Consider the following 17,623-nt stretch of genomic DNA (forward strand, 5'->3'; position numbering starts at 1 on the left):
CTGGTACCATCAGGAGCTCTCCCAAACCAAGGAGGTTTCCATTCAGTGCTTTTATCTCCCCTGGCCTTTTCCTTTTCCCTTTGTCTGATTAATTGCAGCCTGAAAATAAAGGAGCCAGATGCCTCCCCTCCCACCCACACCACTCCAACCCCTTGCATTGTTTTGTAGTTCTTTTCCAGACCAAGACTCTGTTAAGGATTTGGCTGGTACGACCATGACCACAAACTTCCTGTGTTTATCCTTCCACTTAGAAATCATGGATTGAGCAATCAACTGGGTACCAGGTCTGTGGTGGGCACTGGCCGATGCTATGGCAAAAAGTCCAGCTAGACACCTTATGCCTGTGGACCCCTGGAGCCCAGAAGAGAAGCTCAGGATTTTCTTTTTCCCTGGTTTCCACCGTGCAGCTGTCTGGCACCATGCAGCAAATCTGGACGACTGAATGAGTTTCTGGTTGGCTCCCAGACGCTGGAGCTGTGGGGCAGGGACATACACACTGGGAGGTGGGGAAAGGGGGCTCTCAGCCATGGCTGGTGGGTGATAAGAGCTGGCAAGCCCCTGGTCAATGGCAGGCAGTTTACTATGACGCTCAGGCCATGGCCAAGACCCTAGTGCTTGACTGGGAAGACTGACTCCCGATGGCATTTCAGGCACCATGACAAACAGCCGGAGCGAACGCCATATCCTTCATTTCGTCTAATCCTCATTAAAAACCGGCTGGGAAAAACCGCCTTCACATTAGACATGAAGGCGCTAAAGTCCAAAAGGGTCAGGGATGTTTCCCAGAACCAACTGACAGCCACCCATTGATTTCTGTCTTGAGCACCCACTATGTGCCAGGGACCATGCTGGGTTCTGGGGATACCTCAGCAGCCACCGCCCTAACATTCTTGAATCTTATGACATGCTTGTATGTTCAAGAGCTGGGATTTGAACCCATGTCTGGAGAGCTTTGTTGCTTCTTCTCCTCCACCAGGTACACTGCTTCTTGAGTTATAGAACCCAGATACAGAGGAAGCAGTACAGAATGGAGAGAAAGGCTTTCTGTTGTCATGCCTCAAAAACCTCTCAGGAGTTAGAGAAATCACATCTTGGCTGGGAACTGAGATCGATTCTGGGAACCAGGAAGCAGCTGTCAGCAACTGCTCTCCCCTCCCTGACTCCTCAAAATAGGACCGTGATTGATTCCCCCAGCTCTTTCCCTCCTCCAAAAGACCAGCAGGTAGAGGCACCGCTTAGCCAAATGAACGGCGCACTCGAGCTGGAACCGCAGGAACTGCGGCAGACCAACAGAACATGAAATTAGGAATGGAGTGGGTTCTACAGTGCCCTCCCAGACTCACTATGGGATCAATAGGGTTTTCATCTGAAATGTCACCTTTTCTAGATCCCGGATTGTAAGCCTCATCCTGATCCCCTGGCCACAGCATCGTCAAGGATGCATTAGATCAATGGAAGTGGCTTGTTCAATCTTAACATGTCAGATGGCGGGGTCCTTAGGGTCAGTCGAGTCAAACCCCTGCCCAGGGGAGGGAGGTTAGTCCCACAGTCCATAGGAGGTGACCCAGGAAGGAACCCCGAGGTCCCCATGCCCAGCGATTTTGTTCCCTGCTCTTATACATAATCATTTGTGCCCCTTTGACGGCTTGGGCTTTTGTCACATTCTGGTTCAGACACATCAACCCATGTAAACTTGAGAAGCAGAGAAACAGACAATCAGTGTATCTTCCAAGACTGGGAATATAAATAACACAAATAAAAGTCCTAATAATCCATGCTGTTTGGCATTCGTCTCCCCACCAACCGTGTGAAATAAACCAAGTGAAGGACGAAAGAAATAAGATTATAGCAATCAGGATGCATTTGGCTGCAAGTAACAAAACCACAACTCAAAACGTCTGACGCAGTAAGGAAAGCGCATTCCTTCAGGCAATGGGAACACCTGTAGGTTGGGAATTCAGCAGCTGGTGATGATGTCAAGGGCACAGAGCGTTCCCTTCTCTCTGCTCTGTCATCTTCAGAGATTAGGATTTGTCCCCAGAATGGCATCTCTCCTGGTTATAAGACAGAGTCTACCTATGTGGCATCACGCAGAAGGGAGAGAAGATTTCAGAATGTTGCAAGAGCCCCTGGCAAGCTCCCCTGGCATCTCATTGGCCAAAACTGGGTCACACGCTATTGCCAAACCAATCACTGGCAGGTAAAGAAGATGGTTTAGACCAATCAGAATCCATCCAGGAACCATAGGTGAGAAGAGAGGACATTCAAACACAATCAGGGTTCTACCCCGAAGAAGAAAGGGAGGGGATTAGGGACAGGCATCCAGTGGCGTCTCCTACAGAGAAGGCAGGAGATGGAAGCTGGTCAGCCGGAAGATTTGCCTCCTTGTCCCGAGGAACTAGACATCCTCAGACCTGACCATTTTAAAACTACAGGGGGCCTGCGGAGGGTGGGGGGCAACTCTTAGAAATTAAGAACTTATTTCTTAGAAAATAAGCATGCTTTATTCCTTGAGAGTAATGATTTCCTCCTGTTCTTTACATTAAGTAACGCATAATCTTCGGCAAAACACACACACACACACACACACAACAAAACAACAACAACAACAACAACAACAAAAACCTTAAAATACATGAATGAGCAAAAAGAAAACAAAAATCAAAGGAAAATCTCTTATAATCCCAGAGATCACACAGGTATCATCACTACTAGCATTTCAGTTTATGACCTACAGTCTAGTCTGTTTTTCTTTATCTTACAATACCTATCAGTGTAGCAAAAAAAGCTTTATATAGGTATTCTCTTCTATAACATTTTAGTCCATTTTTTAAAAATCAGGTCATCCAATGTCCCTGGAGCATTGATTATTCAAGTGACGGCCAGCGATCTGGTAGTCCCACAGTTAATTTGGCCAGTCTCCTCTTGATGGACATTTAGGTTGTTTCCTTTTTAGAAGTATGATTTTTTGTTGTTGTTGTTTTTGTAATTCCCTGATGGGTTTTCCCAGGAGCAGCTACTACAGAGCCCTAGCCCTGGGTGGCCCCCAGATCTAACCTGAGCTTTCTGCCCACCAGCCCAGCCTCTGGGTCCCTGCACTCCCTTCTCCCCTTGGAGTGGAGGGAATAGTTCCTGAGGCTCTAAGACGAGGTCAGCCGTCTCAGGAAAGGGTCTGGCAGGGTGGGCAGTGATCACACACGCAGGCTCTGGAATCAGGCCAGGTTGATCGGGCACGTAACTGTTGCTCTCTAAGCCGGGGTTTACCCATCTGTGAGATCGGGAGTGTAATAGAAAAAGCCTTGTAGGGTTGCAGGAGGGTTCAGTAAAATAATCCACGTAAAGAGCTTATCACGGCCCCTGGAAAATATTATGTGCTTAAAAAGTTGCTAGAACTCGCCGTTATGTTCAATTCCGGTTTTCCCTCATACCAGGGCTGCAAGACTGCATTTGCTTTGTTATCTCTGGGGGGCCATGCTTAATCCAGGCCAATGATTCAGGAGGCTGCGCAAATCTGCCTAAATTATATATTGGGGTTGCACATCGAATGCTTGCTACAATTTGGCTGTGTGAAGAAAATGTAATTTCTTTGTAACCCGCGTGATCTGACTTATGACGTCTCTCCCAACCCCTCCCAGCCCTTACCCTACAGTGGCAGAGAACAAACCAGAACACAAAAAATTAAGCTTCACCCATGTTATGGCTCGAATTGCACCCCCTAAAATTCCTGTGTTGATGTCCTCACCCCCCAGCACCTCAGAATGTGACCTGCTTTGGAGACAGACCCTTTCTAGACGTCATCGAGTTAAAATCAGGTTATCAGGGTGGGGGGTCCTGATCCAGTATGACGGGTGTCCTTAGAAAAAGGGGATGATATGAAGAGAGGCTGGCATGGGAAGGTCATCGACAAGCCAAGGAGAGGAGACTCAGAAGGAGTCAACCCTGCTGGCACCTTGACCTTGGACTCCCAGCCTCCAGAACTGTGGCACCTTACCTTCCTGTTGTTTAAGCCCTCCAATCTGTGGTGGTTTGTTATAGCAGCCCTAGCGAACTAAAATAACCAGTTTTAACATTTTAGCTCAAATGTCCGTTTTACAGGTTCCTGAGCTAAGTTTTCCTTGGATAAACATACTCTTTCTCTCCCAGGCGGTGCCCTCCCCTCCCTTTCTCCTGGGCTAGTTGGGGCACGTGGTGGGCAGGGTTTGCTCTGATGTCTCCGCAGCCTGGCAGAGCATGGAGTTGCCCTGGGCCCTCTGCCCTGGTGCAGAGACGTGTCCTGCACGTGCAGGTGGAAACCCGTGGCAGGAGGATCTGACTCTGGGCTTGGCTGACTTGGTTCCCCTTGGCTCCTCCCCTTGCCCCCCAGTGCAAACGCCCCACTCCGGATGCCCCCCCCCTCCAAGCCTCATCCTCCCTGTACCAGGAGCAAAGTGAACATGCCTGGCTGATCCTCTCTCCAGAATCCCTTTCCCCTTCTACAAATCCTGGTTCTGGGAAAGCAGCAGCTTTTCTTCTCTGCCTGTGCTCTGCGTTCCCATCATTGGTGGTCAGAGAAGTTGTTCCCAGAGTTGTTCAGGGAAGGCGGTCTGATGCTTACCCGGGGAAGAATCCGGAGCTGGGCTTCCAGGCCCGGCTTTTGTGTGTCAAAAAAGGAAAATAAGAGGAGAGGGAGTTGAGGGAAACTGGAAGGGGAGATGAACCATGAGAGACTATGGACTCTGAAAAACAACCAGAGGGTTATGAAGGGGCGGCGGGGGGGTGGGGGTTGGGGTGGGGTGGGAGGTTGGGGGAACAGGTGGTGGGTAATAGGGAGGGCACGTACTGCATGGAGCACTGGGTGTGATGCCAAAACAATGAACACTGTTATGCTGTAAATAAGCAAATAAAAATAAATAAATAAATTAAAAAAAAAAAAAAAGGAAAATAAGGGAAACTGGAAAATCCGCCTCAGAGACAGTGGTCTGACTTGAGTCCATAGCCTTGCGGCTGCCAATCCTTCCATCCCTCACAGACGGCCGGCGCAGTGTCCCCTTCCCCCACCCTCCCTCTGCTGTGACAGAGCCTGCCCTCTTCCTGTGCTCATGGGCTCATTAGATCACTAACAAGAACGGCTTCTTCGTAATTTCCAGAAAAGCCACCCATTAGTGTTCCTTCTCCACGCTTTCTGCTGTTCCCAACAGGCTTTGCGGCTTAAAAGTTGAAATGAGAAAGTCAGAACGATACTATTAAGATGATTATTAACAACCCTTCAGTGGTTACTGACGAGGGTTCCACGCTTCGCAGATGGGGAAATGGAGGCTCAAGATGGTGAGTCACCTGCCCAAGGTGACCTGGCTGGGAGCTGCGGTGGTGAGAGGTGTGAAAGCCACCTTTGTCTGAAGTCAGGTTTCTCTTTGCACATCGAAGTCTGCCCTGTGGCTGCCCAGCGGGCCGCTGGCATGGCTGTGAGCGGGTCCTGTGCACAGCTGCATGCCCCATCTCTGCTCATTGATGGGTCGAGCTGCTCACCAGACTTACGAGAAGCTGGGGATGGGCCAGCAACAGGGTTGGAAAAGCTCCATGGAGAGGTGGGGCTTCAGGCGATCGCCTAAGGTTCATAATGTATCTGTAATAGGATTAGGGTTGCCTGGAATCCCGGGCGTCTGCCCTCCCTTCCCGAGCAGTCTGTGGCCTCTGAGTCTGAGGGTTGCCAGGAATGAGGAACCCACCCAGGCCTTTGCAGACTCTGGGAACAGATGCTCAAGCTGTTCCCCAACTGTCCCATGTGCAGGGCGTCGGCCACCTGCTGACCTCACGCCACCCCAGATGTCCACTGGGATGTCCTGATGAGCCCCGCTTTTGAAGAGGTGGAGCTGGGGGCTCAGGGAGGTCAAGGTATGTGCCCAAGCAACACCAAAGAATGGTGGGTGCTAAGACCAGAGTCCAAGGCACCATGGCTGTGGGGCTTCTGGGCTCAGCACCCAACAGGGTGACCTTGGCCACTGAGTCCCTGCGGCTCTGTGTGCCTCAATTGTCCTATCTGCAAAATGGAGAGGCAGTTCAGGATCTGAAATGAGATGTCAAATCAGGGACCAGGAGACTCGTGTTTGAGTCTCAGCTCTGTTACAAGGTCTCTATGTAAACTTGAGGTCACATGCCCTTTCTGAGTCTCAGCCTTCCCCTCTGGAAAGTGGGAGATGGGTTTTGAGAAGAGTGCAGTTACCCGAAGCTAGCATATAACAAGTACCTACCTTGTGCATAAGGGGCTTAAGACACAGAGCACTTCACAGACCCCTCTCTAAGCCCTGGGCAGACTGCAGGCATGGTTCTGCACATGTTATGGGTGGGGAGACTCAGGTCTGGGTATTTGTAGAGTCTTGCGTTTGGCAGAACAGCCTCTGAGGACCCCTATAAGCTCTGGCTTTCAAAGATTCTAGGCAGAGGGTTTGGACAGATCAGGGTTCAAATTCTGCCTCTGCCACTTCCCAACTGTGTGATGTTCTGGGCAAATTGCCTCGCCTCTCTGAGCTTCAGTTCCTTCATCTGCAAAATGGGTCCATCGGGTCCTTCTTGCAGAGTTACGGGGATAATTATATGATGTGCTACAAGTCCGCTCTCAGGCTTATGGTTAAGTAGTGGCACATTTGTGGCAATGTTGGAGATAAAGCACACTAAGCCAGGAGGCCAGAAGAGCCCTTCTCTCCCAGCAAAACCCCGCCCGCCCCTCCCTCGTTGCTATTCTGCTCCGCCACACTCCAGTTCCAGCAGCTGCATTTAATTGGATTTAACTTAATAGTTTTATTGATGCCTTTTGGTTCAGGGGACAAAGAGGCTTCTGGGTAATTCGCACGTTTCTAACAAACCAAATAAAGAGCTGATAAGCATAAACAAGTCCGTTTTAATTGGATTAAGGGAAGCCTCGGCTTGGGGACTGCTAAACCACAGAGGAGCTGGAGAAAAAAGGACTCAGATTTTCTGATTCCTTGGCTCCCCAAGCACCCTGCGCAAGGCGCTGATTTCCTTCTCAGAAGCTGTGTGCTGCTGTGTGTGCATCTGTCCATGCCTTGGTCCATACATTGCACAGGAAACTCTCCCCCACCCCTCTACCTCTTGTCCTTCCCCACCTGCGCCCTGTGACAGGGGGTGCAACCCGCCAGCTTGGTCTCAGATGCCCTGAAGTTCAAGTCCTGCCCTGCCTGTTTCATGTTCACCTTGAGCAAATCATTGAATCCTGTAAGCCCAGTTTCTTCAGCTGTAAAAGAGGGTCATGGTGGTTTCTATCCTCCACGGTTAGTGTTTGAATTACATGCTGGTAAATTACCTGCTACTGAAAAGGTTCACCAAAACGGCAGCCTCTGATAACCAGAGTCAGGATAAGGGAGGGATCACAGCTGCTGCTCTCCCCAGGGTTCCAGCCAAGGAAAGGAGGAGCTGCCTGAGGGTATGATACTTGCTAAATAGAGGGTCTCCTAACCCAGCCTAGGGTATCCAGGGGACAGCTTTATGGACTGAGAGAAGAGACAGAGCTGAAGCAAAAAAGTATTTATTGGGGGGTCTCAGAATTGTAATTCGGAGAACACAGATTTGGGCACCAACCCAAATAGTGTTTCTCCCCACCCACCTCCAGAACAAAAGTCAAGGTTTTTTAAAGATAAAAGGGAATGCTAGTTTCTGAGTATATTGTTCACAAAGAATTCTGATTGGTGTTAGTGGCAGAATACTCGTCTTGGCTGAACACTATCAGTTTCCAAAGCAAAGTCTCTCATTGTAGCAAGTTGCAGGTGTTGTGGTTTGGCGTGGATCACCGTCCCCTGGGTGAGCACTGCATGGGACCCACCTCCTTATGGCCTCCCGGCTCTGCTTTAAAAGACTTGGGCACAAGTGACCCCACTTTATTTCACTTTCACAGCTTCCAGGTGGCCATTGAGGAATGAATAGGAGTTGCTTGCAGTCCTGCTTCCCAGACTTGACGGCACATGCAAATCCCGGGCAGCTTCTTCTTGTTAGAAAGTAGATTCTGATTCCATGGGTCGGAGGTGGAGCCTGAGATTGATTTCACAGTTCTGATCCGCTCCCAGGTGATTGTAGGAGGCTGTTTGGAGGACCACGCCTTCAATAGCTGGAGGCCAGAGGGTTGATGGGGTCCGGTTTCGAGACCAGTCTGACCTCCAAACCTGCCTTCTCATGAGCCCACCAGGAGGACAGGGAGCAGGTACGTGGGGGCATCTGGCAGAGGAGGTGGGCGAGGGATGATTGGAGCCTGGGAGCCTTTACTGACATTGCTTTATTTCATCTTGAACTTCCGTGACTGTTTTGCATTTGATTCTGCGCTGTGTTCGAGCCTTTTCTGATCTAAAAAAGAACCATGTCTGGTGATTTCACTGCAAGTATACATATATATATATAATTATATATATATTTTGCCATGTAACTAATTGGTTGTGGCACAATATTGCCATAAAACATTAAAATCATGAGAAATAAAAGAGGGTATTCATTAAAAAGGACATCATGAAACATAAAAAAATGAATAATGAAATTAAAACCGTTCTATTGCAGAATAACAAAATACATGAGAGCATTTCAAGTGCATGTAGATTCTCGGCAAGGCTAGGGAAACAACAGATTTTATCTGGGGGGCTGTATGTAAGCACTTGACTTCAAAGTCTTTGATTCAGCATTGTCCTCCCCCTCCCCCGACCTTGGTTGGTCTCATTCCACATCACGCTTTTTCTTTTTTCACCAAAATTTATTCCTTCGTTAGGAGCGGTATATCTGCCTCCAAATACCAGGATGCGTGTTTGTAACTGAGCTTTGGGCTTGGAAAGACATCTATACTGCTGTTCTTGGCACATTGTCTGATGTCCTTTGATCGACCTTTTAAAGTTCTGTGGGAGGGTCGCCCGGGGGGCTCAGTTGGTTGGGCGTCTGCTTTTGGCTCAGGTCATGATCCCGGGGTCCTGGGATTGAGCCCCACATCGGGCTCCCAGCTCACCAGGGAGTCTGCTTCTCCCTCTCCCTCTGCCTCTCCCCTTGCTCGTGCTTGCTCTCTCTGTCTGTCTCAAATAAATAAATCTTAAAAAAACTGTTTAAAAAAATAAAAAAATAAAGTTCTGGGGGAAATGTCAGTTGCAAACTCTGTGCCAGTGTCTAGACCATTTGGAGGGCTGAGATTTCTAGAACATACAAATGGGAACAGTGTGTCGGTGGAGAAATGAAATCAACAAACTGTCGACCAGCTTCTTCTTCTTCTTCTTCTTTTTTTTAAAACCATTTACAGCGGAATTGCCTTACTGCTCAAGAGTTATGCAGTAAAAATGTTTGTGGCAAAGATGCTTCTGGCAGGGGCGCCTGGGTGGCTCAGTGGGTTAGGCCTCTGCCTTCGGCTCAGGTCATGATCTCAGGGTCCTGGGATCGAGCCCTGCATCGGGCTCTCTGCTCAGCGGGGAGCCTGCTTCCCCCTCTCTCTCAGCTTGCCTCTCGCCTACTTGTGATTTCTGTCAAATAAATAAAAAATAAAAAAAATGCTTCTGGCAAAAGTACCTAGAACCAAAAATCACAGTCCCCTCCTTGAAGGTTCTTCTTATATCCTAGTGAAATGGATGCTGCAGGAAGCAGTGATTCCCCCATACAGTTCCTCCGATGAGTGGTGGTCCTGAGGGATTGCCGGGCTGGGCACCTGTTTACTGGCTCTTCCTGGGATGGTACTGTCTGCCCTGGGTCCCATCTCAGCCTGACTGTGTTAAGTCCCAGAGGCGGGTCTCCTGAGACACATGTGGGGGGTTTTGCTAATGCAGAAATTGAGTGTGGAAGACGTTCTATAGGAAAAATCCCAGCAACGTGCCTCTGGTTGAAAATGTGTTCATTTTTGGGGGGGAGGGGTAGAGAGCAATGAGAAGTGAAGGGGGGTAGGGAGGAGTGCCCTGTGTGGAGCCCAGTGCAGGGGCTGGACCTCATGACCTTGACATCATGACCTGAGCTGAAATCAGGAGTCAGATGTTTAACTGACTGAGCCAACCTGCGCACCCCACTGTGACCTTCTCTGTAAGCTAGGGCTCTGTTAGGAAGCCTAACTGAAAAGGGGGATTGCAGAACTAAGCACACACCTGCTAATTTTAAGTGCTCATTAAACATATTATTAGCACAACTTGAACATAACTGTGTCCAGGGCACCTAAGTGCTTTTCATGTGATTTTCACTGACGTGCTTAGCCTGATCTGCAGAAGTTACTTCATACAAAAAAGCCCACAACCAGCACCAAGTTGTCACTCAACAAATGTTAGTTCCTTCCTCTCTGGGGGCTCAGTTTGCTCAAGTATAAAACAAGAGCGTTGATCTAGTCCAGGGCTGGGCACACAGCCTGTTTTTGCAAATCTAAAACATCAGGGGTTTGGGGTGCTGACCTCCTGCAGAGTCGAAACTCCACTTGTAACTTTGGGATCCCCCAAAAGTAACTTCTAATAGGGATCAGAAGACTTGGTGATAATCTAAGCAGTGACTCACGTATTTGTATGTTCTACACATTAGATATGGGACTTTAAGCCCATATCATTTGGTTGCTGGATTTGGGCTCCCTGGGGAAGGGGATGTATGGCTTTGGGCGAGGTGGCTCTCTGCAGCTGAATCAGTCCTTAGAGAGGCTGACCACTGAGGTCAAGGCCTTTATTGAAAGAGTGTATTGAAGGAGGCGTGGCAGATTCCAGAGTCCTCAGTACCCACTGGCTGTTTTTGACCTCTTCCTTGCTGACAGAACTCTGGTTTTGTTTGGGGCAGCAACAGAACCAGCCCCTGGGATGCTTTCTGACTCTATTAAGCTGGTCTGCCCCTTTCCCTGTACCACATACTTACTTTTTTCAGCCTCCTTTACAGCCTGCAATGGTTTATCTGAGTCTAGTTGAGCCCATGATCGGATAAGGGGAAGTCCACAGGGTCTGGGCAGTGTCATTCTGAGAAAGGTAGTTTGTTTCCTAATTAAAAGGGATAGGCATGAGAGAAGGAAGAGTTGGCTGGCAGCCCCTCTTCACTTTTTTCCTGTCCCAAATGCAGGCATTGATGGTTTGGGCTGTGGCAGCCATCTTGAGGCCATGAGGCAGCATACATGAGTTCATCCAAAGATGAACACACTAAGAATGGCCAAAAAAAAAAAAAAAAAAATTTAGATCCTTGGTGTCATTATTGAGACATTGAATTGGGTCTGGAACACTCTACCTCCAGCCCTCTTGTTAAGTGGGGTAACAGTTATTGTATAAAGTACTACAAATCTGGGCTGTGGAGTCAGGCAGAACAAGGTTGAATTCCATGTACCTCCAAGCTGTGTAACTTTGGGCAAGTCTCCGTCCTCCACCTGGGCATTAGGTTTTTCATTCCCCATCTGTAAAATAGGATAAGAATACTACTTCCCTTGTAGAGCTGCTGTGAGTCACCACTTACCTCCGGCATATTGGAAGTGAACTATACAAGAAGTAGGAAAGCTCGGAAGGATTCTATGGTAACTGAGCTAAAGAGAGGAATGCCAAATATAGTAAAAGACATCATTACCAATGAGAATCACCAAATTCCTAGAAATAAGTTTGTTGGCAGCTTAAGGCGGTTAGCTCTACAAGATTTTTCTCACCTTTTAAATATATAATATAGATATGCATATAAAGATATGTATTACTACACACACACACACACACACACACACACACACACTGTGAGTTAGATATAGTCTAGTACTTACCATCTATAGCATTCAAACTGATAGGGCAAGGAATTGTTTTGTCATATGAAACCCTACACAAACCTTCAATACATAAAACAGAGAACTAGTAGTATTCCATTTAAAATTAAGTTAGGGGTTGGTACCACCCCCTTATACTCACCTCCCTCTGGACATTTCCACAGACCTTTACAACTCTGAGGAACCCTATTTTCAAACCCTTAGAATGGGTAGTGTATCAGGTATCTACGGCTACCATAATGCTGTCTAACAACCCCAAATTTCAATGTCTATAACCATCAGGGCTTGCTGCACTCCCCTCTGAGCTGACTGGCTAGGCAGTTCTGCTGATCTTGGTTGGGCTCATCTGGGGATGGCTGAGGGCTGGTTGATCTGGGATGGCCTCTGCTTGGGCAGTTGGGGTCACTCAGCTTGGCTCTCAACCTCCAGCAGGGATGGCAGACATGCAAGAGGGAGATCAAGTCTAACCGTGCAAGTACATTTCCCACCTCTGGTTACATCATATTTACTAACCTCTCTTTGACCAAAGCAAATGACATGACCAAGCTCAAAGTCAGAGTGGGAGGGTGCCTCAAAGCCACATGATGATGGGTATAAGGAAAGGTGAAAAACTAATGGCTTAAAAAAACAATATGGGGTGCCTAGGTGGCTTAGTCGGTTAAGTGTCTAACTCTTAATTTTGGTTCAGGTCATGATCTCTGGGTCCTGGGATCAAGCCCTATGTCAGACTCTGTGCCCAGTGTAGAGACTGCTTGAGACTTTCCATCTCCTTCTGTCCCTTCCCCCACTTGCTGGCTTTCTCTCTCTCTCTCTCTCATAAATGCAAATTAAAAAAAATAATATAACACACGTGGTCTCTGAGAATCTCCTGATTTTAAACACATGACCTTGAGAGCTCCACTGAAACTCTACCTTAAAATCTACCTTAAGAAGGTAGCTTTTTCTATTTCACTGGTGGGGCCACGTGGTTTGGGGGGTTATGCCTGAGGGCTTGTGCTGTAAAAATTACAATCTCTCAGATGCTCAGGCCAGCTAGTTGTTGAATAGCCCCCCCATTTATATGACTGCAAATATGACCTATCTTCCATCTATATCTCTAAGTTTAAACATAAGACTAGAAGCATTGCACTGAGGGGGATCAAAGAGCTTATGATCCCAACTCAATTGCCTGGAGTGGAGAGGGGGCGACTTGTAGTTCAGAAACATAGGAAACCTATCAAGCGTCCATGAAATCAGCCATACAAAATCACAGAACTTAAGGCACAGTTCAACTTGTTCTGTGATGCATAAATGTCGCCAAGATGAAAAGGAAAACCCTAAGGATCCTTGAATAACGAACTGAGGCTGACACAGCAATTATGCCCTGTCGGTGTGGGACTTGGTTTACTTGGTTCACTCTCCTGCCCCCAGGAACTTCTTCGTGTGGCACCCACACAGCTTTGTGCCCCTGAGTACATGTGTTCTCACTCTGCGCCAAACACTTGCTTTTCTAGTCCTGCTCACATGTGGTTTCTTTCCTGGGAGCTGCTACCACTTGAAAGGTTTGTCCAAACAAAAGTCTATCTTCACCTCATCAGTCTGTTAAGGTAACTGCCTCTGTGCATTTATGCATCTTATTTTTATTCATCTTTCATTCTCTCTTCTTTCACCTGGATTAAAATTCCCCAGAGGGTTGGCTTGAAGTTAGGGGTGTTTCAAGAACAACGGTGGTTTCTTTCTTTCTTCCTTTCTCTTTCTTTCTTTCTTTCTCTTTCTTTCTTTCTTTCTTTTATTTATTTGACAGAGAGCGATCACAAGTATAGCAGCAAGCAGAGAGAGAGGGGGAAGCAGGCTCCCTGCTGAGCAGAGAGCCCGATGTGAGGCTCGATCCCAGGACCCTGAGATCATGACTGACCTGAAGGCAGAGGCTTAACCCACTGAACCCCCCAGGCTCCCGAAACAGTGTTTCCTTAGCATGAATGATGTTTCAGAACCACGGACAGAGCACCTCCCACTGTAGATATGGTATGCCTACAATGCAGCCTGTGGAGAACATTTAATTTTCCTCTGTGTAGGGCACCATTTCATCAAAAGATGGTTCAGTGGTTAACAGCTTGAGTCCGGGGTTAGAATGCCTGAATGTAATTCTGCCATTCCTCCCATCACTAACTGCCTGACTCAGCCATGGTTTCTCATCAGTAAAATAGAAATCATTAACAGTGTCTAACTCCTAGAGTTTTAGGATTACATGGCATGGCATATTGAATTATTGGCCCTGATTCTTCAGTCCTACTGGTTATGCATGCTATGAAACTTGGCAGTTAATTCTGCAAGAGTCAAAGCCTGCCACTTGACCTCAGGCTTGGCCATATGGCTTGTTCAGCGTATAGGATGTTCGCAGATGTGATGTAAACAGTGACCACAAATATGTTCGGAAATGCTCTCTTGTGCTTCTGTCATTACCATAAGCAAAGCTTCCCCCCACGCAGTTGCTGCCTCTTCAGGTTTGCCCCTAGAATAAACATGGGAACACAATTGAACTCAGCCTTCAGTCTGGAGCTTGACATCCTGCAACCCTGCCAACTTGCAGCTCACACCCAAACCCATGAGAATAAATGGTTGCTGTGTTGACTCACTGAATTGGGGGGCTATTTGTTATGCAGCATTTTTGAGGCAGTAGCTGACTAATACAAGTAGAACAATGCACATAAAACACTTAAAACAGTACCTGCACAAAGTAGGTTCACCATTCCTTTTGGCTCTCAAGGTCCTTGTTAGGAGGAGATGCGAAGATCAGTGGTACATTACTAAGATCTGGCTGTCTGACCCTGGGCAAGTCCTTTAACCTCACTGGTCCTCTCTTTGCTCATGTACAAAGTGAAGCTAGGAATACCCCTTCTGTGTATGTCCGAGATCATCAAAGGAGACATGAACCTAAAACAGTATTGGAAACTATGGGCTGGTCAGCAATGAAGGCTATGTGATCAGGTGCTTCCACCACTTCCCACATGTTAGAAACAACATTCAGATTCAGTCTGAAGACACCGGAGTACGGATGTGGGCAACAGCCATGAAATCAACAAGCTACCAGCTTTAAACTAATTTGTCAACACTACACTTTCTAGGATGCTAATTCCCACATACAGAGTCAGGACCTATCAGAGACCTCATACAGGTTGTTTAATTTAGCATCAGGAGGGCACCTGGGTGGCTTAGTGGGTTAAAGCCTCTGCCTTTGGCTCAGGTCATGATCCCAGGGTCCTGGGATCGAGCCCCCCATTGGGCTCTCTGCTCCATGGGGAGCCTGCTTCCCCCCCGCCCCGCCTGTCTCTCTGCCTACTTGTGATCTCTGTCTGTCAAATAAAAAAATAAATTTAAAAAATTTTTAAAAATTTAAAAAAAACCAGCATCAGGGGAAAATTGAAGTAGCTCCCACCAATCTCTCATGATAGCTGGGGGAAAAATGCTTCCAGGAACACCATTCTCTTGGAGGAAGGCGCTTACTTTTGCAGGACCCTTGAAAAGGTGTCTAAGTCACTAAGAACAGAGACACAATGATAGTTATGGGTCCACAAAAGATTAGCAAGCTATCCGCCAACTGGGAAAGGGAATGAGATCAGTGCAGAGGTGTTCTGACGGCGGGCATGGGGTAGGCTGGAGGAACAAAACACAAAGCATGAAATCAGGTCAAGGAGAAGGAATTGGAGTGGGAGGATGGAGGAAACCGACGGTGGTGTTTGTGGAAGGTGGTAGGAGTTGGGGCTCAATATGCCTGCGTTCGTAAGTGTATGTGGAATTTACACAAAGATTTCTGCAATAGGATGCAAGAAGTACAAACCGAAACAGAAAACTGATAAAGTGGCCTTTGTTAAAATGAACAGTTCTTTCTCTTCAAAGATAATGTTAGGAAAATAAAAAGGAAAACCACAGACTTGCAGTAAAGCCCTTATACCTAGAATATATAAAGAATGCTTCTAATGCACATTTTTTTTCACATTCAATTTTTTCTAAGATTTTATTTATTTATTTGACAGACCACAAGCAGGCAGAGAGGCAGACAGAGAGAGTGAGGAGGAAGCAGGCTCCCTGCCAAGCAGAGAGCCCAATGTGAGACTCGATTCCAGGACCCTGAGATCATGACCTGAGCCAAAGGCAGAGGCTTAGCCCACTGAGCCACCCAGGCGCCCTCACGTTCAATTTTTTATTTATTTCTTATTTTTTTATAAACATATAATGTATTTTTATCCCCAGGGGTACAGGTCTGTGAATCGCCAGGTTTACACACTTCACAGCACTCACCATAGCACATACCCTCCCCAATGTCCATAACCCCACTCCCCCTCTCCCAAACCCACTTCCCCCCAGCAACCCTCAGTTTGTTTTGTGAGATTAAGAGTTACTTATGGTTTGTCTCCCTCCCAATCCCATCTTGTTTCATTTATTCTTCTCCTATCCCCCTAGCCCCCCATGTTGCATCTCCATGTCCTCATATCAGGGAGATCATATGATAGTTGTCTTACTCCAATTGACTTATTTCACTAAGCATGATACCCTCTAGTTCCATCCACATTGTCGCAAATGGCAAGATTTCATTTCTTTTGATGGCTGCATAGTATTCCATTGTGTATATATACCACATCTTCTTTATCCATTCATCTGTTGATGGACATCTAGGTTCTTTCCATAGTTTGGCTATTGTAGACATTGCTGCTATAAACATTCGGGTGCACGTGCCCCTTCGGATCACTGCATTTGTATCTTTAGGGTAAATACCCAGTAGTGCAATTGCTGGGTCATAGGGTAGTTCTATTTTCAACATTTTGAGGAACCTCCATGCAATTTTCCAGAGTGGTTGCACCAGCTTGCATTCCTACCAACAGTGTAGGAGGGTTCCCCTTTCCCCGCATCCTCGCCAGCATATATCATTTCCTGACTTGTTAATTTTAGCCTTCCGACTAGTGTGAGGTGATATCTCATTGTGATTTTGATTTGTATTTCCCTGATGCCGAGTGATGTGGAGCAGTTTTTCATGTGTCCGTTGGCCATCTGGATGTCTTCTTTGCAGAAATGTCTGTTCATATCTTCTGCCCATTTCTTGATTGGATTATTTGTTCTTTGGGTGTTCAGTTTGCTAAGTTCCTTATAGATTTTGGACATTAGCCCTTTATCTGATACGTCGTTTGCAAATATCTTCTCCCATTCTGTCAGTTGTCTTTTGGTTTTGTTAACTGTTTCCTTTGCTGTGCAAAAGCTTTTGATCTTGATGAAATCCCAATAGTTCATTTTTGCCCTTGCTTCCCTTGCCTTTGGCGATGTTCCTAAGAAGATGTTGCTATGGCTGAGTTCGAAGAGGTTGCTGCCTGTGTTCTCCTCAAGGATTTTGATGGATTCCTTTCTCACATTGAGATCCTTCATCCATTTTGAGTCTATTTTCGTGTGTCGTGTAAGGAAATGGTCCAATTTCATTTTCTGCATGTGGCTGTCCAATTTTCCCAGCACCATTTATTGAAGAGGCTGTCTTTTTTCCATTGGACACTCTTTCCTGCTTTGTCAAAGATTAGTTGACCATAGAGTTGAGGGTCTATTTCTGGGCTCTCTATTCTGTTCCATTGATCTATGTGTCTGTTTTTGTGCCAGTACCATGCTGTCTTGATGATGACAGCTTTGTAATAGAGCTTGAAGTCCGGAATTGTGATGCCACCAACTTTGGCTTTCTTTTGCAATATTCCTTTGGCTATTTGAGGTCTTTTCTGGTTCCTTATAAATTTTAGGATTATTTGTTCCATTTCTTTGGAAAAAAATGGATGGTATTTTGATAGGGATTATATTTAATGTGTAGATTGCTATAAGTAGCATAGACATTTTCACAGTATTTATTCCTCAAATCCAGGAGCATGGAACATTTTTCCATTTCTTTGTGCTTTCCTCAATTTCTTTCATGAGTAC

This window comes from Meles meles, chromosome 12 (genome assembly GCF_922984935.1).
Source record: "Meles meles chromosome 12, mMelMel3.1 paternal haplotype, whole genome shotgun sequence".
Taxonomy (NCBI): Eukaryota; Metazoa; Chordata; class Mammalia; order Carnivora; family Mustelidae; genus Meles; species Meles meles.